At 33.7% G+C, this 23334-nt stretch overlaps 1 pseudogene; it reads right to left on the reverse strand.

The window, feature by feature from the left end:
- Positions 1 to 1128: 1128 nt before the first annotated feature.
- On the reverse strand, positions 1129 to 10143 carry LOC110682793 (annotated as a pseudogene).
- Between the last annotated feature and the right edge of the window lie 13191 nt (positions 10144 to 23334).

The following is a 23334-nucleotide window of genomic DNA, read 5'->3' on the forward strand; positions in this document are numbered from 1 at the left end:
TTGATGAGTAATGAGTTAACATAAATTGAAAGGTAAGAGAGAATGTAAAAACATGGGCGAGTGAAGAAAAAGAGTGAAAATGTGTAATTATTATAGTGTTAAAGGGTAACATAATAAAATAAATAGACTTGACATAAATAAAGCAAAGTAACCAGAGCAAATTATTTCTTTTTAAACTCCATGTGAATGTAAGTAATGCATTTTAAAAAAAAAAAAAAGAAAAAAAAAATCAGAGAGAGTAGTTTTAAAGGTACTAATCCGGCACATGAAAACTATTCATTTGGAAATTGCTTTAAAATGATGCTTCTTCTAATGTAATCCTTTTGTGGATTTTGTGGGGAGGGCGATGAGGATGCTCAACATTTGTTCAGATTTTGTGAATTTGCAAGAATACTTGGAGGTGTGGAAGTCTAGGCATCCATTCATATTTCAACCAGGAACTTTCATTGAAGGACCGAGACATCTTCTATATCCGACTTTTGCACATTATGGGGACTATGGCTGACAAGGAATAACCAGGTGTTTAGAATTGAGTTAGTGACAGTATACTCCATTCAAGCTATTATTGATTCTGGAGTGATGCAGCACCAATTGCTAACATCGACAATTTGTGATCCTCTCCAAACGCTTCACCCACTCGAGATTGATCCAATTTGTCCTCTCGGGTTTTTCAAAACAATCTTACATGATCTAGGGAATCATGGTATGATGAAGTATTTACTCATAGATGGTTCATGGAATCATAGCACAAAGGCACCAAGAGTCAAGACTCAAGAGAGTAGGGATGGGCTGGTGTTTGGATTCCTTGTAGCAAACTAGTTAACATTTCTTGGGTAGTCAGGTGGATCAAATTTTGGTCATTTTGTTTCAGCTATGCATTCTGAAATTGTGGTTTGCCTTCTTAATTCTTAGTAACACCAGGCTTCCACCATTTCACTTTAAGGCCTGTTCTCTTCAAATTATTTTCAGTTCAGTTCAGCTGAATTCAGTCAATCAGAACATGCCCTTAGTCAATCATAATCTAAACTACGGTATTTACCACCTCATTTTCAAATTATTTGTAATGATCAAATATTTTCTACTTACATTTTATATCAAATTGTTGCAAATAATTTAAAATAGAGGTAGTAGTTTGAAACAGATGACAACATAATTAGATATAGCAGTCATTTTTATAAACATAAAATTACGTGATTGCAATTTTACTTTGAGTCACTAACTACATATACGTCATATTATATGAAGTAAATATTAATTTGAGGTAGGGAACAAATACTACTTTATGTATTTGTAGAGATCATTATGGTATAGTTTGATCCATCCACTCATAATCTCAACTTCTCTTTTTCGTTGGTTAACCAACCATTCTGGATCATCTTTCTTTGCAGAAAATATGTCCAAGCAATGAGATCCTGTTATATACAACAACATAATATTCCAGAAGTTAAAAAAAAAAAATAACAAACATTTAATTAATAAATTAAAGTGTGAACGACTTATTATTACTAAAAAAATTATTAACCTTTTGTTGTATAAATGGCAACGATGCTATCGGACAAGTTGTGCAGCACCCTATAGATCAACGTACGTAAAAGGAAAAAAAAAAAAAAAAAAACCGTATGAAAATAAGACAACAAACGAGAGATATTATAGTTTATAAACGATTTAGTTTAATGTGTTAATTAGCCAACAAACAATAATACGGATTACTTTATAGTTTATCATATACGATATACCACTCGAGTTACTCTAATGCATTGAAACAAAATGAATCTTATTTTCTCTGTTTGTTTTTGTTGTTACTTTACTTTAAAATTATGTTTAATAGAAATATAGGATGAACAAAAAGGAACGGGTCCTAATAAACAAGTAATTGTAGATGTGGTTAATTACTTAATTGGTAAGAAGGTTACCCAGCACTACTATAAGGATCTTTGAGTCAATTCGAGAAAATAATGTTACTGCCGAATCTTTTCAACACTAATTTCATATCCTGATAACATTTTCAAAAATTGAAAATTCGTCAAAAAAAATTGAAATTAAAAAATAATAGCAATAACAATAAAAAAATTGAACTTTGACATACATGTCCACCGTAGTTAGTTGTAATCCAATGAGGGCGAGGAGCAACATTGTATTTTTATTGCATTTTTGAATGAATTCTTGTATTTTGAATTTTTGAGGAGGAAACATAGACAATTTGCTAGTACCTCGAACTACCGGCATCACCATCTCACTACTGTGTCTACAACACAATATACACATTTAATTGTAATGATGTTATAATTATTTTCATAAAAAAATTGTAATATACACAAGACAATTAAGTTGTTATAACATCCCATAAATAAAAAATAATTTTTTTTTAATAACATGAAATATCCCAACTATGACGTCATGGTTAAGGGCTTTAACCATGGGTTAAAGTGATATAATGACGTCATAGTTGGGTTTAATCGGAGTTTGATAGTAATCGCAACATCTTAAAATTTTTTGCGGTAGTAATTCACAATTTTCTTAATTTGCGGTAGTAATTTACAAAGTAGTATTAACTTGCGGTAGTAATTGACAAATTTTCTAAATAAATATCTGCACGTTATTCTTAAGAGTTAAAAATGGCCATTAACATTAATGAAGGCAAAAACAAATGAAAATCACAAAATCTCCAAAAAGGCGGGTGTACGTTTATTTATTTTAAGAAGCCTTAAAGTTATTATTAAAATATTTAAAGTTACCCTTTGTACTACAAAAGTTATTATTTTTGTAATAATAATGTATTAGATTAATCATATTAGTTTTTATAGTATGTAATCATGAATCTATAAGAAATCATTCATTAAAATATAATTCAAACTAACGACAAACTAAAAGTTACCCTTTTAGTGGTTTAAAAAAAAAGTTAAAATTACTCTCAAATTGACAGTCTTACAATAAAATTAACGTACACTTGTCTTGCACAAGACTTATTAAATGAAAATATAACATTAATTATACTAATTTATGCGTAAAGACGACATACAACATTACCATTTATTTTATTTTAATAAAAAATAGAAACAAGAGACAAAAAACCGATCACAGACGGGCAAAATATGCACTTTGACTAAACAATTTCTAAGTCAATTAAATTATAGTATAAAAAATAATTAATAACAACATAATAAATGAATTACGTACCTGCCAATCATAACCAATATTAGTTTCAACTGTATAATCATCAAAGTAATTAGTATTTAAACAATTATGATGAGTTCCATTAAAATAGGCATGAACTCCTGCATAAATACGGCTAAGTATGTCAGTTCCCTTGTTTCCTTGATCCATTGCTTTGCATATTATGGATGGATTATTGTCCGTGTTACTATATTGTGCTACATCATCGTACATGTTCTCCAAGAAGTCCTTCAACGTCCTTGTTTCCTGTAATTGGCTGCATGCACCCCACAAATATCAAATCTTTAAATGTTCATCTTTCGGATTGAGCTTCAGTTTCATATTATCTAATCACTTAACTAAAATTTTAATCTGCAATAATAAGACACGTGGGTTAATTATAAATTTTGAAAATCGATACAATATATAGAACAATTATTTTTTTTTTAATGACGTACTCAAATTGCTTTGAGTGATGAGGTAACAAACCCTCGAGTTCTTTGTAAGGTTTTAGTACCAATTGACATATGCTCGTAATAACTAACAACTAAGAAATACTTGTATTTTTGGGTTAAAAAAAAATACTTTTATTTAAGAGGTAGTTTGTAATAATAATAAGGAAAATTTGCAAATTGCAAAAACTTGTATTTTGTAAATTGTAGTCATTAAAAAAATGCAAATTACAGCCCAAAAGTTGTTATAAATTGTAAATTGCAACTCAATTCATCGGTTTGTGTGTCGAAAAACATTCAGTTAAGGTTTTAATGGAAATTTTAGCCATAAAGGACCCAAATTGAGCTCGAAACTGACAAAAAAAAATTAACATAAGTGCCTCGTTTTTACAAGGAAAAAAAATAGTTGCCCACAAATGGATACATTTCTGTTGCGCAAAACAAGGTACTGACATTTATTTTGAATTTTTTAGAAAATAACACCACAAAATAGCCAAAACTTTGATTATAACACTACAAAGTTTGAAACTTTTATTATAATACCACAAAAAACAAAAAAAATTTGATTTTACCACCACTAAACGGATTTTTGGATGGAATGCGTTAAGTGGGGTCCACATTGCCACATGTTACCATATTAATAGTTAAAAAAAAAATTAAACCCCAAAATTAAACCCAGCCCCACCACCACCACTGCTGGCATCCCAACCCCAGTCACCGACACTCCTTTACACTCCCACCTCAGCCGCCGTCGACGCTCCACCCTAGCATAAACGCGCCTACGCACAACCCTGGCCCAATCGCTAGCGCTCCCTTACCTACCCCTGCCACAACTGCGTAAAATCATCCCCTTTCCCCACTTAAAATAGCCAAATCGACCGTGGAAATCGACCATTATGGATTTCCATGGTCGATTACGACCATTTTGAGGGTGGAAAATTTGGGTGGTTTTCGAGCTTTCGGCCGTTACGCTCGTGGTTAGGATGGCGTGTTTCAACTTTCAAGGCTGGGGTGTTTCAAGGTGGATAGTTTTCGCTTGTGGGTGGCTGGGATGTTTTAAGCGCCGATTGGGTTTGGTGGCTGGGCTCGGGAGAGGATATTTCACCGGTGATGGCAGAATGTTGGATTAGTGTGAGGCTTGGTTGGGCTTGCGGCATAGGGGCTTGCGACAGTGGGGCTTGCGGCAGAGGAGTAGGGGTGGTTTCGTCAGTCCAGGGTGGTAGTCTGGGGGAGCCGACAACCGGGAATGGAGTAACGACGGTGGAGGCAGGGAGAACCAGCGCCGGTGGTGAGGGTGGTGGCTGGGGTTAGGAGTTATGGTTTTTTTTCTTTGCTTTAATCAAATAATTAACTACACGTGTAAAGTGTGGTGCCAACTATATTTTGGATGGCGTTCGAAAGTGGTGGTGAAATAATTTTTTGTTTTTTGTTTTTTTTTTGTGGTGTTATAATAAAAGTTTGAAATTTTATGGAGTTATAATTAAATTTTTGGTTATTTAGTGTTCTTATTTTCTAAAAACATCCTTATTTTTTTGCCAATTCCAAACACATTTCGGATTCTTAAAGGATAAAATGGCCCCTAAAAACCTTAAACAAATATTTTTTGACACGCAAATCGATGAAAAAAATTAAATTAGGCTCCAATTTACAATTTATAACAACTTTTAGGCTATAAGTTGCAATTTATATTTTGGAAAATTTGTTAGAAACTACCTTATAAATGACTTTTTTTGTCAGAAACTACCTTATAAATTTTTTTTTGTGAGAACATACCATTTTAACAACATTTTTTGCAAGGACATACCAGTCACCGGATTTTCAAGTTTGACCTCAAAAACACGGCGTTGACCAGTCATGTGTCGGGCATGTGACTTCATTAAACCCATTTCTTTTCTCTTTTCCTATTCTTTTCCCTCATCTTTCTCACGACTTACCCCTTTATGATACCCAATTTCTTCTCTTTCCTCAATTTATCTCTCCTCTTAATAAAGCATTCACCTTAAACTTTCTTCCAGAAATTGTATCTTTGTAGAAATTACAAACAACAAGTCTAAATATCAGGTTATTCGAGTATGTATGTTACTTTGGTTTTTGAAAATGTAAGTGTAGTGGTTGGTTGATAAATGTGTAACTAATTAACTATATTAGGGTCTAATTGGGGATTTCTGTATGTTAATACTTGTGGCCAATTCGCACAGGTGAACAAGGCTTTGTGAGGAAATTGAGAAGATTGAAGAAGAAAAGAAAATATGGGGGAACCAAGCATCTTATTAAGTCGTGAGAAAGATGAGGAAAAAGAATAGGAAAAGAGAAAAGAAATGGGTTTAATGAAGTCACGTGCCCGGCACATGACTGGTCAACGCCGTGTTTTTGAGGTCAAACTAGAAAATCCGGTGACTGGTATGTCCTTGCAAAAAATTTTGTTAAAATGGTATGTTCTCACAAAAAAAAATAAAATTATAAGGTAGTTTCTGACAAAAAATGTCATTTATAAGGTAGTTTCTAACAAATTTTCCTTATATTTTTAAATGGGTGCAATGTGTAAATTTTCTAATTATAATAATAAAACAAACAAATACTCCATATTAGTTAAGTATTTTTTAAAAAAATTTATATACCTCACAAGCTGTGTATAAAGTGTATTAATTATTTTGAAATCGAGCAAATAGTACTCACCTACAAGTTTTGAACTTTTTACTAAGGTAGGAGAGACCCTTTGGCGTTGATCCAATTTTGTCGATTTCATCCCACGATGATTTGATGGTGTTATAGCAACTCTCACTAGCTTCCTGAATGATTAGTAAGCAAAACTATATGACACAATCCTTAAATTTAATTTTGGAATGAAATGTGAACATTACAAATAACTGTTCTAATTAATATACTCTTAATCACCTTAAAATCATTGGTTACGACGTAATAGTAGCCGTGATTTTGTTCAATCATGTTATCGAAATATAGCACGGGAGCTGAGGCTGCTAGAGCACCAAGAGCAATATGGGGATACTTGAGTCGAAACCATGAAGCAAGCACTGAAAATGAATCGAAAAATACTAAAGTTATGGACTTATGGTCGATCTTATGAGGAAATGAAATAGTTTTCGTATATACCCAAACCTCCCCAATATAATCCTAGAGGTTTGGGGTTCGAATTCTACCTAGTGGAAGTAGGGATTCCCTTATCCTTCCCTTTACTCCGAAATTCCTAGCCACAAATAATGAACCAAAAAATCGTGAGAATTGAACTCTGGTCAAGGTCCTCCTTACCATTAAAAGACACGTAATCTAATTAGGAAAAGACTAATTAACGTTTCCGTGACATCAGATAAGAGAACATGTGTTTCAAGCATAAAACAGATTGCTATTTTAGTTTATATATTGTGTCAAAAAAATAAAATAATAGTTTATATATATATTACTTAGGCAGTTCATTTCACCTTATTTTTGTTGAACTGAAATTATTTTTACTGAAACAAAATTATATTTGCTGAACATAAATTAATTTTACTAATATGAAATTATTTTTGCTAAATTGAAATTATTTTTACTTGTTGTAAAAAAAAAAAAATTATTTTTATTGATTTTCTATTATAATTCTTCTTTAAGAAAACTGAATTTTATTGAACTAAACTTATTTTTACTGAAATGAAATTATTTTATTGAATTGAAATTAATTTACTGAACTGAACTTATTTTTAGTGAACTGAAATTATTTTTACCTTAATATTTTTTTTAAGGGGAAGTGAACAGGACCTTAATTATCTAACGTCTTGAAAGTGTTTGTTATCAAGATCCTTAATTGAAACAGTAAAGCATTCTAAGAAAAAGTTGGCTCGGTCATTATATAATAATAATTAAAAAAAAGTCAGACTCACTTCCACCGTAAGAACCTCCGACAACAATAACCGGGGAATAAGTTGCATTTAGTCTTCTCTTCAAAAAAAAAAAAAAAAATTTCAGCAAAATCAGCAAGAGCCTGGGCAGAATTGAAATACCCACGAACGGTTGTATTTTTTAAGATTTCTTCCATTGATATTCCAAATGGCCTCGACTCCCCGTAATATCGATGCTTCACATCACCAAAAAAAAAAAAAAAAAAATAAAACAATTATGATTAAAATTATACAGTATCACTTAGTTAGATAAAGATAATATATACAAGTATAAAATAGATACGAATACCGAGTCAGAGCTTTTTTGGTGTAGCAGGCCACAACGTAAGGTCCGCTGCCAAGTCAGTAAAAATAACGGATTCAGACGCGCGCATTATGTGGTTACCATTTACGCGCATAATGGGGTTACTGGTTTTGTGAGGGTTACTTGTATTTTTCAGGAGTTACATGTATTTTTTTTTTCAGGAGTTACTTGTATGAATTACTTATTTAGGGGTTACTTTTTTTTTTTTTTTCCAGGGGTTACTTGTATTTTTTTTTTTTTTTTTTTTCAGGGGTCACTTGTATGAGTTAATTCAAGGGTTACTGGGTTACTTATTCAAGGGTTACTTGTATGAGTTATTTTTTCAGAGATTACTTATATGAATTAGTTCAAAGATTAGTTGTATGAATTACTTATTCAATGGTTACTTGTTACTTATTCAAGGGTTGCTTGTAGGCCCCATACCAAACCAGTAACACCCTACAAGTAACCCTTGACCAAAACCAGTAACACCCTATAAGTAACCCCTAACCAAAACCAGTAATGCCCTACAAGTAACCCTTGACCAAACCAGTAACGCCCTACATGTGACCCCTGACCAAACCAGTAACACCTTACGTGTGACCCATGACCAAACCAGTAACACCCTACAAGTAACCCCTTACCAAACCAGTAATACCCTACAAGTAACCCCTGACCAAACCAGTAACACCCTACAAGTAACCCCTGACCAATTAGTAACACCCTATAATTTTTGACGTAAAATGTTCGATCTAAGATTCCATGAAGAAAACGAGATCAAATTTCTTTGGTTCTCATCGATTTCACTACTTCAAATGTTGTTGATGATCTTCAGGATAATTAATCACAATTTTTCACAGCAAATTGACAGCCAATTTCTACAATTTCAGGCTTTAATTGCAGCGATTTGGCAAAGAAGATAGAAAAAATGGATGGAGTAGAGATATGGTTGTTGGTAATATGAGGTTTGGCTTGAAGAAGAAGCTAAGAAAAGAGGAGAGAGAAAATGGGTCGAGTAGAGATATGGTTGTTGGAGATGTGTGGTTTGAGTTGGAGAAGAAGCTAAGAAAAGAGAAGAGAGAAGAGTTGTGGTATTTTTAAGAAAAAATATAATAAAAATTGTGGCTGACCACACCGTGTGGCGAGTCACATACAAAAATTTGTCATACCAAGTAGTTTTAGAAAAACTTTATACTCGAGATAATAATGTTTCATAATTATCTTATTTGTAAAAAACATGTAGGTCAAGTTAAATTGATTGTTCATTAAGCTAAATTAAAAACATGTAATTTAACTGAAATTAAGGTGAACAGAACTTAAATTATTTTTACTGAACTAAAATCAATTTATTAAATTTAAATTATTTTTTACAGATAAAAGCTTATTTTTACTAATCTAATAAGCAATTAAAATTAAAATTATAAATTTCAGTGGCACCAATTAAATACGAGATTATTAATGTATTTTAGATTTAAATAATTTAAATTACATGTAAACAAAATTGACGATTGAGATTTTCCGATTTAAATTAATTAAATATAAAATATTATCTTTTGATATCATGAATTTTATCTAAATATATAACAAATTTTAGCACATAAATATATGTATAAAAAAATAATTTTAAAAAATTCAAACAAACCGAGCATCGTGCGATGTCTAATTCTTTATAAACATATGGACTATATCTAACTAAAAGATATTAATCATTGCGACCCCTTCTTCACAAAGAAACACTCATTGACTTAATAAACATACTTACCTCAATAATTACCACAAGAGCCTTAAATTTTGCAGCATAATCTGGAAGAATTAACCAATTAATTTCATCATCATACATTGGCTCTTCATCTCCAAAATGCACAAATATAGGATAATTATCCTTTGCTCCTCCCCAATGTTTGGAATACATCATATACTTTTGTTTAAATGTCACATAACTTTCTTGCTGATAATTGAAATGATCTAGTGTTTGTGGATAATACAAGACTTTCAAATCTTTGTGTATGGAAATTTTAGTAGTACTAATGGTGCTAACCATATCTTGTTTTTGCCGGATTTTTCGCCGACTCCACCAAGCCATGGCCTCGCTGGAGTTGATACAATAGTAGAAAAGAAGAAAAAGATAAACCATATTGAAAACTTGAACAACTTTTTTAGAGAAATCATTTCTATGTGTTTTCTCAAGGTTATACACAAAATGCTTCCTATAATGTGGTATTTATATTTGTGAATGTGAACAAAGTATTATTCATGTGGAAATAATGGTTCAACTTTGAGCATCTTACTTTAGTTTTCAAGAATAAATAAAACTGACTAATTTCTACCCTTTAATCATACGTTACTAAGTGGATGGACAACTATAAAAATTGATGAAATTTATAATTAATTGATGAAATTTATGCAACAAACTCGTGCAATTTCATTACTTTTTTAATTTGGTTATTTGAGTAGTAAGTGGTTTAGTCTTTATAAGTGATGTACACGTAAAAAGAAGCCATAAAAATGGTCCACTACCATGTTTCCCATTGAATATGCACTATTATATCTTCTTTTGCATCTTTTTTTGTGAATTTTGAATGGAAAATGACATTATGCTTTTTACCAAAGTATAATTATTGAAAAAGTTGAAGACTTTTATTTGTAATCATGTTCTTTAAAACTAATAAGTAATAAAATGGTGGAACACGAACGTCACATGTTGGCGATATTAGTGACTAGAACTTTGAAGGATGGTCAAATATACAGTGACATAATTACATAAGGCGTTAGAATATTTATCAAGTCTTTAAGGCTCCCATTAATTAAGATAGTGTTCTTTTAGTCGAACTTTCATCTAGCTATCTTATAGTATGTTTAGGCCAAAATCTGACCGCTGGATTTCACTAGGTTCTATAGAACAACAGCTAGATTAATGAATACGCAAATGATAGTCAGGGCCGTCCCGTTAAGGGCATGTTCGGCGCTAGCTTTTGAGTAGCTTTTAGGTAGATTTTAGTGGTTTGACCAAGTCAAAGACAAAAAATGTGAGTGTTTGGCAAAGTAGTGGTTAGGGTAGCTTTTAGTAGTGGAGGTAGCTTTTATGAAAAGTTAGAAAGATTAGCTTTTGAAATTAGAGGTAGCTTTTGAGGAAGCTGTTGAAAATTTAATCTATTGTTTTAAAAATAAAATGTTGATTTTTATATGAAACAGCTAGTCAACCGCTACTTTACCGAACCCTCATATACAAATTATTTATCTTCACAGCTAACAGTTTGTTGACAGCTAACAACTACATACACAGCTCACAACTATCTCCACAGCTACAGCTACCTTCACAGCTATATTTTGTCGAACATACCCTAAATTTCGGGGCCCTGTTCTAAACTATTAAAAGGGGCCCTAACGGAAAAAAAAAATTATAATAACTTAAATATTATATCAAAAATAATACTCCCTCCGTTTTTAAATACTTGCTCCATTCCTCTTGGACACGCATGCCGATCGATACTAATCTTTGATCACTAATATCTTTCATTATCAATAAGTATAAATTCTAACAATTGAAAATTAATAATCTATTCATTGAAATGATTCTAACAAGTACCCACAAGACTATATTTTAACTTATGTATAAATCACAAACATTAGTCAAACTAGGACAAATGAATAGTGCAAAAAATAGAAATGGAGCAAGTATTTAAAAACGGAGAGAGTATCATATTACAAGGATATATATATAATTTTGAGTAGGAGTTGTAGAAAATTCTGAAATTGTTTGAAAATTTATAAATGGTAAAAAAAATTAATTGTTTGAATGTTTGATAATAAACGAAAATCAAGAGAAGTAAAGACTAAAAAATTAATTCTCCCATTAAAAATTGGAAGAGGAAAGTGAGATAATTACTAAATATTTTTGGGTAAAATAAGAAGGTTAATGGAAATTTCATATTCTAAGTAATGAAATTAAATTGGAGATTGGAAAGTTTGATATTAAAAATGGAAAGTAGATTGGAATTTGGAGAGTAAATTGATTGCTTGGAAGTTGGAATGCTTCTTGAGTGCGGAGATAACAATGCTGAGTTGCTGACTTTAGTTTTGCTTTTTTTTTTTTTTTTGGGTGGGCTTTAAGTATAATGGGCCCCATAAAATTGAGGGCCCAGTGCAGTAGGCCTGTTTGCACAAAAAGAGGGCCGCCCCCCTGATGATAGTGTAGGTTCAATGAATAATAAAGGGGAAAGGGGAGAAGAGACACAAGATGATGGCGATGAGTCCATCAATCTACTAGTTTGAGAATTAAGTACAGGTACAAAGCAGGTTGTTTTTTGATCAAGAATGAATCTGTAATCTAGTGCTAATTGCTAATGGCTATGGAATATAATGCCTAGGTCTCGATCTTATGTTTTTACAATGGCTTTCCATCCTATATATAATAGGAAAGCCTTGAAGTCTAGTAACAGGTTCTTTGATGATTCCTTGAAAAATAGGAGTTAGTTGCCAGGTTCAGCTCCGAGATTCATGCCACATTCTTCATGCTCTTATCCATTATTTTTTGACTTGTTCTTTGCTAATAGTTCATTGGAGTTTATGGTTTCTGTTTTTATGGAACCTCTCTTGACTCATTAAAACTTGGATTCTCTCAAAATATTCCTTGGAAATATCTTCATTTAACTTCCCTTGACTTCTGGTAACCTATTTGTTGATTTCGTAGCAACCTATAACCTGCAATCTAGCAACTTGCAGACATCTGAACCTGTAGTGAAAATTTAGGCATAATAGTTTGCCCCCAACTTGTCTCTTAGATGTAGATGTTGCGTCTATGAGGTAATCTTAATCATTTTGAAAAGATAAACTTTGACGTGAGGTATCGAAAGATAAATTTTTCCCTAGTTAATTCGTTAGATCTGAAAAGTATAGTTACAACAATTTTTTAGTATTAAAACATTGATCTTAGATTTTGAACTTATGCTTTACTTTGCTCATGGGGGCAAAGGTTTTCATTCGTTGGTTTTTCTTTTGACTTTGAACACTTAATGCTAGGTTCTTTGGAATAAGATAGACTTTGGTTTTACTTTTGTTGTTCAGCGCATGTGCTTTTGCTTTGGTATCTGGCGCATTGGCCCTTAGTTCGTTTGTAGCTTAAGATGTCTTTTATATATGGTGTATTGGCCCTTAGTTCGTTCGTAGCTTTGGATGTCTTTGTTTTCTGGCGCGTTGGCCCTTAATTTGTTTGTAGCTTTGGCAGGTTGTAGTTGTACATGTATCACAAGGGTTAGGGGTAGCCTTTGGCATAGCTAACGATGCTGTGTTGCCTAAAGTCGATACAACTTGTGGTAGATTGAACTAAAACAAATTGACAAAGTTTGAAGTTACTTGGTTGATTATTCATCTTTATTCTTCTTATGTTTTCTGGTTGTACCTGAAATTCAAATTGTTTCTGGGATTTAGGTTGTCCATTTGAATCTCCTGAAATCCATATTGTATCTGGGATTCAGGTTAGAGATGACCGTTGGCATTGCTGCCAATGGCCCTCCGACGCTTAAATTAATACTGACTTGATGGAGGTAAGACCGTATTAAAGCAATAAACTTAAATATATAAATATTTTACTTGTAGAAACTAACTTAGAAAGAAGTATATGTAACCTAGGAATAACTTAGGAGTAGTAAATAGCTTAGAAATAATTCCTAGATAACTTGGAAACAGCTTAGAAATAACTTAGAGAAAACTTAGAAGAAACTAGAGACAACCTGGAAGGTTTTTAGAAATGGCAAGCTTTCAGATGTGCTACATTCTAGCTTCTAGGTACTATCTTACCTTCTGGTGTAACTAACTTGTAGGCTACTTTGCCAATTACCTTGCCAATCTGGTATGGGCCTTCCCAGGTTGCCCCAGCTTACCTGCGGATACTCCAAATGAGAACTCAAATGGATTAAGCTTTCTCTACAAGAACTTCAGCCATGGTGGGATCTTGACTGGGAGTCTCCACCATGATGAACGACAAATCGAATGAAACGATTAGGATAACCTAACTGTGTCCCCACAAACGGCGCCAAACTGTTTTGGCCAAAATCTGACCGCTAGATTCGACCAGGTTCTATAGGACCACGACTAGATTAATCAATATGCAAATGATAGTGTAGGTTCAATGAAATAAGGATGAATAACCTACGAAAAAGGAATAAAGGGGGAAGGGAAGAAGAGACATAAGAAAATGACGCAGAAAAACCCAGGTTTAAGGGTAAAAAATGCGGGTGGCAATGAGTCCACCAATCTACTAGTTTGAGAATTAAGTACATGTTCAACGTAGGTTGTTTTTTGATTAAGAATGAATCTATAATTTATTGCTAATGGCTATGGAATATAATGCCTAGGGCTCGTATCTTGTGTTTTTACAATGGTTTTCCATCCTATTTATAATAGGATATCCTTTTAAAGTCTTGTAACAGGTTCTTTGATGATTCCTTAAAAATAGGAGTTAGTTGCCAGGTTTAGCTCCAAGATTCATGCCACATTCTTCATGCTCTTATCCATTATCTTTTGACTTGTTCTTTTCCAATAGCTAGTTAGAGTTTATGGTTCCTATTTTTATGGAACCTCTCTTAACTCATTCAAACTTGGATTCTTTTAGAATATTCCTTGGAAATATCCTCATTTAACTTCCCTTGACTTCCAGTAACCTAGTCGTTGAATTCGCAGCAACCTGTAACCTGCAGTCTACCAACCAGCAGACATCTGAACCTGTAGTGAAAATTTAGGCATAACATAGTATTAACTTATTACCTAAACTTTTGTTATTAAGATTTGAACTTGTCTTATCTGAATGTATTAGTCATGTAATAAGTAATACAAGGTAATAAGGTAGTAAGATTATAACTTAAAGGTTAGTGCTTATAAGGGCTTATTCTGATTTACTGAACTGAACTTAACTAAGATGAACTGAATTGTTTGTAAGAGAAGAAAATTAGTAACTGGATTGTACTTGGAGCACCCCAATAATTCTCCCTCTTCCAAACCGCTTACTTTAAATAAAATAGAGAAGAACCATTTGTTACCGCCACGTGTTAAAACATTAAGGTTATATATATATATATATATATATATATATATATATATATATATATATATATATATATATATATATATATATATATATATATATATATATATATATATATATATATATATGGAGATAATTAAGTTCGTACATTTGGGTCGTTGTTATATCATAGCTAGAGGTACTAACGATCTTTAGGCTAGTAAAATAGGCTAAAACCCGATTGGATGGATCCTATAAGGTCACACAAAAGGCCTAGATCGAGCACGAGAGGACGAGGCTTATGATGAGCCTCATCCCCTATAGTGGCCGGCGTTATATCATAGTTAGAGGTACTAACGATCTTTAGGCTAGTAAAATAGACTAAAGCCCGATTGGATGGATCCTATAAGGTCACACAAAAGGCCTACATCGAGCACGAGAGGACGAGGCCCATGATGAGCCTCATCCCCTATAGTGGCCGGCCATAAGGAGGGTTTAGAGAGGTTTCGGGCTTCCATACCTAGTCTAATTATAATATGATTATAAGTAGATTAGGTGCTTAGGTAATTCTACAGAATAGTTTTACTGTTAAGTTGAAACCCTTATTAGAAAACACGAAACCAGCTTCTTTCAAACTCCTCTATCTCTCTCACAACTCTCTCCTCCTCCCTCGACACCGGTCTTGGTGGTACGTGGTGGTCGGTTCAGCCCATTAAAGGTGGTGATCGCGGGTTTCCTCTTTCACTCGACCAATCTAATATTGGTGGATGGCTCGTTTAAATCTTGTGGACTAAGTAGAGGAGCAAAGCTTGGGCACTATTCTCTCCCTTTTTTGCCTGTCGAATAGCGTTGTGGAGTTCACGCTTCAAAGGTATGATTATGTGTCTTGTGTGTTATGCATGCGATCTTATGATTAGGTGCTTTATGAATATGATTCATGTTTTTCCGCTTTATAGTACGTATAAACTCCTATAAAAGGCCCTTATTTAAAACCAAACCAATATTTAAAACCCAAATCATAAATGAATACAAAAACATAAATAAGCTCAATACAAAGAACGAATACTCCCAATCAGACCAATTCCTTGACAATGTGTATGGCCAATCCCCGAACTTCAGATAATCAAGCTAACATGTGCAAATACTGCTCCCTAATATTACAAGTGTAATAATTGGATCATCACAGGGTTACTGAAAGACGAAGGCCATGACCAAAAGAAAACACAAATCAGCAAAGCTAATTACATAAAAGCTACAACGCACAAAACCTAGCATGCTCAACTAATTAAAATAAATAACATTCAGCATGAATTCATTAATCAGGACTCCACCCTAAAATAGTTCAATCAACTCAACATAATCACTAACCAATTCCATACACTTGACTCTTTATATTTAATTTAATAATTAATTTTGGAGTAAGAAATAGACGAGGTTGTTCAAAATGACCATTTAAAATAAAAGTATAGCGCGATGCAAGAATGGGCGTCACTCCATTCTCAAAAAGTTAGTTTAGGATCCCATCTAACTTTCATTATAATATAAAAATGTAAATACTAAAAGAAAAGAGGTCATGTTGATCAAACAAGCCTTGGAAAGCCACGTGCTACCACCGTGTACACCAAGCCATAGTTGTCAATACTCTAGAAGTGCATGTTTTCCAGAGTTTTATTGCTCGTCCATGTTTCACTTTACGTGATTACAAATTTAAATAATAAACAACTCATTAAAGTAAACCATATATACTAGTCATACATATAATTCATTTTTAATCTTATTTAGGACAACGATGATCACATCACAAATTGACCTTTAATTCCATTAAACTTCCAAGATATCCAAAATTGTTGAACTTAGTCAACCCACCTAACCATTTCGACTTAATTCACCTTTTTTCAACATACTAACAAGTCATGCTTGAGTAATATATAAAATAATAATAACCTTGTGGATTTATAAATAAATTCATTCCACTAAAACCATTTAATTCCAATCCTTCAATGATCCAAATGTAGTTATTAAACCAAACCAAATGATTGCATCCATAATTCCATACAAATATATCAATTCACCAAAATATGTCTCATAAACATTAGCACATGAATTAATTCAATGTTTAACTAGACAATTTCAATCTTAGAGTTTTCTAAACATGAAACTAAGTTCTTTCCTTTTGGTACCTAAACATGATACTATTTTCAACGAATTACACATGTACGTAGCTCGTATAAACAAGGAAAATTTGTCAAAAATAGCACACCACCTTTGGGCGGTCTTCCAAGAATAGACCGACCTTTGGACTATTCAAAAATAGCACCACCTTTGACTCATATCTTCCGTAAATAGAACGTGACCTGTTAGTAACCTGTTTAATAAGTTACCTATGACACGTGTCAAACTGTCAGTGGTCAATTTTTTTTTTAAAAAAAAAACATTAAATCTAAAAAAAACCTTAAATCTAAAAAAATAAAACCTTAATTAAAAAAAGAAAACCCCTAACCAATCCCACCGGCCCAACCACCACTCTTCCTCCACTACCCAGTCCCCCTACCCCCGCCGAGGTCGTCTCACCCCTTTCCCGCCATTGTCAGGCCTCCGTCGGACCCCTTTCTCGGCGTCCTACTAGAACCCCTTTTCCTTCACTCAAGCTCTCTTTCTTCGCATAGGTTAGTGTTTGATTGGGTTTCAAGGGTATCTTGGCGTGTCGTTTCACGGTGATAAGGATGAAGGGCGGTGATTTCACGGCGGATTCAAAGGTGATGGGTGTGAATTTGTTGGTTTTCATGGAGTTCATGGTGGATGTGGAGGTTCGTGGGGGGGATGAAATCGGGATCGGGGAAGGGAGCTTTCAGGTGGGATGGTCTGGTCTAGTCTGGTCTGGTGAGGGGTAGTGGTTCCCGATGAAGGAGACGACCGGCAGGGTGGCGACGAAATGGGAAATGGGTTTGGCTAGGCGATTGCTAGTGGGGAGATGAGGTTTTTCGAGGGGAGGGATGGGGGTTTTAGGGTGGGGGAAGGTGGTTAAGGGGAAGGGCTTTTCTAGGATGGGGTACCGCTGGCGTTGGGTAAGTGACTCTGGCCGCTGACGGTCGTGGTGGGGTTGCTTTCGGTGAGGGTGGGATTTTTTTCTTTATTTCAGTTTATTTTAGTTTTAATTTTTTTTTTTAAATTAAGTTTGTTTTTTAAAATCATTATTATTAAAAAAATGTTAAAATAAAATATTTTTTTTTAACCAATCACACATGGACACATGTCAAATATAACTTGTAAAACAGGTTACAGGTTTTTTGTTCTATTGTTGGCGGATGTGCATCAAAGGTCGTTTTATTTTGAAGTAATCCAAAGGCCGTTCTATTCTTGGATGACCGATGAAAGGTGGTGTAATTTTTGACAAATTTTCCTATAAACAATCATTTGTGCCACTTTTAATCAATTAAAAGTCTCCTAGGCAATAATCACTTTCTAGAATACAATCAATAATAAAGAATTAATACCCAAAATCATTTCAAGCAATATAACCTGATTTAAAACTCCCTTTAAAATACGTTTTTTATGCTTAATTAATCACTAGAAATACATTATGAACAAAAGCCCCAATTTAATTGTTTGTAAGAACCCTAAAATCCTAATTTCAAAAAATTAAAACCCTATGTTTTAAAATTATAAAATCTGAAAATTAAAACAACATTAATAATATGAAATTTTTAGCTTAAACCATCAAAAATATAGTTTTGATACCAATTTAATCAATTTTAAAAAGTATAAATTAAACGCAAAACAAGTTAATAACATTAAGCAAAATAATAAAACAAAAGAGGAAGGAGAAAAGGGGAAGTTTCCAGCAAGGTGGAAGCAGCGCCGGGTCAGGTGGTTGGCGGTACGGTGGCCTGCGGCAGGCGACGGGTGGTCGGGCATTAAGAGGTGAGTGAAAACGAACGTAAGAAAAAAAAAAGGAACAAGAAAAGAGAAATAAAGAATAAATAAAATAAATAAAAATAAAGGAGAAAGAAAATACGACTAACCTTTTTTGTATGGGAAAAATTTTGGGATTTATGGGGTATTTATAGGAGAGAGAGTTGTAGGGTAAGAATGAATATTGGACCTCATGAAAATAATGGGCCAATTAAATAAATGAAATGGACCAGACTTTGTTTGTATGGGCATAAATTATAAAATGAAGGTTCATAAAATAATTTGTGCTAAAATAATTTTTGACCCAAATTAATAATAAACTTTTAAAATAAATTCCGGAAAAAATACAAATAGATATTATAAATAAAATAAATTTTCATTTACAAATTATTTAAAAATACAGGGGATTACAATCTACTCCTCTTAAAAACTTAGCACAAAATCTATTAAATTGCAAAACATTTGCATAAAACCCTTTCAAAATTTTCAATATTATGTTGCTAGAATTCCAATTGTGTCATAATATCGATACTAATAATTTGTCACCATCCCAATTTACGTACTTCACTAGATACGTAAACAACAAAGTAGCTATGAAAAGCATAAAAACACCACAAAATAGCATAAAATTGAGCAAAATTTGCAAAATTATACGCATTCTACCCCCCTTAAAGAACAAAAGTTACGCCCTCGTAACTCACCTCATTCAAAACTCAGGGTATCTCTTTCTCAAATCATCCTCGGCCTCCCAAGTAGCCTCCTCATACTCTTGGTTTGACCAAAAAATTATAACATCCTTATTACGTGTACTACGCACCTTATGATCCAAAGTTTTAACAGGCTTTTCCTCATAAGTTAAAGTCTATCCAATTAAATTGATTCAGGTTGTAGCACGTGGTTTGAATCATAAACATACTTTTTCAATTGAGAGATATGAAACACATCATGCATTTTCTCAAATTCCATAGGTAATGCCAATTTGTAAGCAACTTTGCCTGCACGATCTAAAATTTCATAAGGACCTACATACTTGGCACTCAATTTGCCCTTCTTTCCAAATCTCATCACTTCTTTGTAGATAAGACCTTCAAAAAGACTTTGTCACCCACATCAAACTCATTATCTCACCTTATCAAATCGGCATAGTTTTTCTATTTATCTTGTGCAGCCAGAATTCTCGAGCGAATCAACTTCACTTTATTCACCATTTCCTCTATATACTATGTTTGCAAGACAAGATTCTCACTGTAGTCATTCCAACATACAAGGCTTCTACAATTTTGACCATATAATGCTTCAAAAGGTGACATGCCAGTGCTAGCATGGTAGCTATTATTGTAAGAAAACTCAATCAAATCCAAATGATATTCCCAATTAGTACCTTGAAAATCAAAGGCACACGCCCTTAGTATATATTCCATGGTTTGATTGGTCCTTTCTGTTTTTCCATTAGTTCCCGGGTGGAATGCAATACTCATTTCAATGTTGTTCCCAAGCTGGCTTAAGCCTTTTGCCAAAATTTGGATAAAAACCTTGAATCTCGATTGGATATAATGTCCTAAGGAACTCCATGTAGTCAAACTACATTCTTCGCATAGACCTTTTCCAATTGTTTCTTTTTCCAAGTTTTCTTTATTGGAATAAACACCGTAGACTTTGCAAGTCGATCTACAGTCACCCAAATAGTGGCATTGCTACTTTTGGTTCTAGGAAATTTTTTGACAAAATCCATGGATATCGAATCCCATTTCCAACATGGAATCTCCAAAGGTTGAACCTTTCCCATAGGTCTCTTGTGATCAATCTTGACCTGCCTTTTGACAAGTCAAGCATTACTCACAAACTCAGCTACTTCTCCCTTCATGTTTGGCCACCAATACAACTCTTTCAAATCATTGTAAAATTGATCCATTCCCAGGTGCATGATAGGCCGTCATCGAGCCTACCAAAGATAAAAACCTAACTTGGTCTCTCTAATGGGTAGAAAGGGCAAGTAAGGGTTGATCCCACAAGGACTAAGGGAGAACTAACAAGTATCGATTTGTGATAAGCTAAGTCAAGTCATTTTGGGTTTTGAGTTATAAAGAAAAACTACAAACAATAATAAAAAGGATCTTGGGAAGGTATCCACCAATTAAGTCATTCACAAACTACAATTTAACATACAAAACATAGCAATTTGGGTATAAATTAGGGGAAGTCATCTAAGGCACCCAACTACTCTCTCTAGCTAGAGGGATTACTTGAATCATGAATACAACCTACTCTCGTGGTTACAAAGCATAAAGCAAGTGTTAAAGCATAATCACGATGACATAAACATTCCCTTGACTGGAAATTCCTATTCTCATGGCATTTCAAGTCAATTAAGCATAAGGGAGCTAACTCAAGTTCATCTCTCGATCCTTCGTTGAGAAAGCTTAGATAAATAGTTCTAGCAATGGCCATGATGTGGATTTAAACCCCTTAACTTAATAAAGAATCTAAAATCACACAAGTAACACAAGCCCTTCGAATTTCCTAAGAAAATCGAACAACTTAAGAATAACGAACCGGATATGACTTTGAAAACGACCACTCCTGGAACGAATTCAACGCCTCTCAAATTACCTAGACCACTCCTGGAACTAAGTACTTTGATGAACAAAACTTAGACTACTCCTAGAACTAAGAATTGAACGTTCTAATTATCAAAACAACTCCTTGAATTGAAAACTAGCAAAAGAATTTGTAAGCAATTAAGCAAAACAAACAATTAACTTGAATTTTAATGATTTTCGAATGTTATTGAAAAATCACGAAAATTACATTATTTATAGACTAAAACTAACTATTCCTAAGTCTATTCAAACTAGAAAAAACCCTAGCCTTGATCCCAAAGTATCCTAGATAGAATAGGAAAACCAATTCTAATGGAACTAGGAAACTAGTAATAAGACTAGTTCTAATTAACCTAAAACTTCTTAAAACAATTCCTAATTGACTTAGAAATTATTTTAAACTAAATTAACAGAAATTAAGAAGATTCCTAATTGCTTAAACCAAGAAAAACCCTTTCAAGTGAAAGGTAAAAACTTGCAAGCAAAAACTCTAGAAAAACTAAGTTAGGAAAATCTTTCTTTTCGTACTGCCGCAGAACCACCTTCTCACGCGCCGCCATCATCGACACGCGCCCCACCGCCGTGTAGCTGGACTCAGGCCGGAGCTAGGAAGCCGGCGCGTGGCACCCAGATAGGCGCGTCGCCGCCGCTGCCGTCGTCGGAACCCAACTGGTCCTTGACTTCTTCTTCAATGGCTGCGCATGTTAACCATTCTTGATTCTTTACTCCAAGCTCGAACCCTATTGGCCTTAAAACCAATATGATTGGCTCTTCAAAAGAATTTCCCTCTTGATCCACATCAGGCCACTTACAAGAACTAACAATGAAACCACTTAAGCTCAACTAATTAACATCCCACATTAACTAAATGAACACATGCAAACAAGTATTTGTGAATTCATCAATGGTTTCAACCATCCCAAGTAAAAGAACTACTCACAAATCATTATAAATTGCAAAACTAAAGTAGTAAACTACTAAGAACATGAATCCAAACACTAATTTAACATAAACAAGTAATAAAACTAGAAACGATACAAAAATAAGTAATTAAAGCAATAAAATAAGAGAGAGAGTAAGAAATTCTCATTGATAATGTAAGAAATAATCAAATCTTCAAGTCTCCTTCCTTCAATTCTTCATATTCCAAGCTTTCAACAAGTTTTTCATACTTTCTCCCTCTAGAAAATCAGAGTTTCTCTCTCTAAAAATCCTAACCTAAGATAAAACTACTATAAGAAGATCTCCCCTTACAAATGAAGCCAAAGGGGTATTATATAACCCCCAAGTAAAAGGACGGAGAACACGAGGAAACGACCCGTCTATAGGTCGGCACTGATGTGCCAAAGGTTGCACGGACGTGCAGTCCTGTTAAAATACGACCATTAGCTACTGCCTGACCTTGCACGGACGTGCTTCATTTGGCACGGACGTGCAGCCCTTTTCTGGAAAAACAACTTATTTTCGAAAGGTCATAAATTCTTCGTTACTCATCGGAATAAGGCATGTGACCAGTCGTTGGAAATCTCTTGAGATGAAATTTAATCTCAAATTTGAATCACTTCAAAATGTCCAGTGGAACAAAAGTTATTGTCAGTTGAAGTTGACCTTAGTGCAAAATCCTTCCAAAACTTTCCAAAAGCTTTTCATTTCTCTTTAAGGCACTCATCCTTCTTCCTTAATTGCTCTATCAACCAGGCTTTCCCTTCTCCTTGTTCACTCATGATTTATCACGTCCATATATAGTGCCAAAAATAGCTACATTACATCAAAAACACAAACAACCCGTGAAGCATGGATGGTACAAAATTTGTATAAAAATAAGATAAATAATGAACTTTGATGTCGAATAATCACAAAAACAAGGTTTAAAAGTACCCTATAATCATACCAAATAACAAGTTATCATTGCACAAAATATGAAGTATTATGGCTTTCTTCATGAGTTTTCTTTTTAAATCCTCACACTTTTTTGGTATACACCGTCTTTCTGTATAACTCAAACTTCCATCATCAAGAATCT

Source organism: Chenopodium quinoa, unplaced genomic scaffold, assembly GCF_001683475.1.
Source record: "Chenopodium quinoa cultivar QQ74 unplaced genomic scaffold, ASM168347v1, whole genome shotgun sequence".
NCBI classification, from domain to species: Eukaryota; Viridiplantae; Streptophyta; class Magnoliopsida; order Caryophyllales; family Amaranthaceae; genus Chenopodium; species Chenopodium quinoa.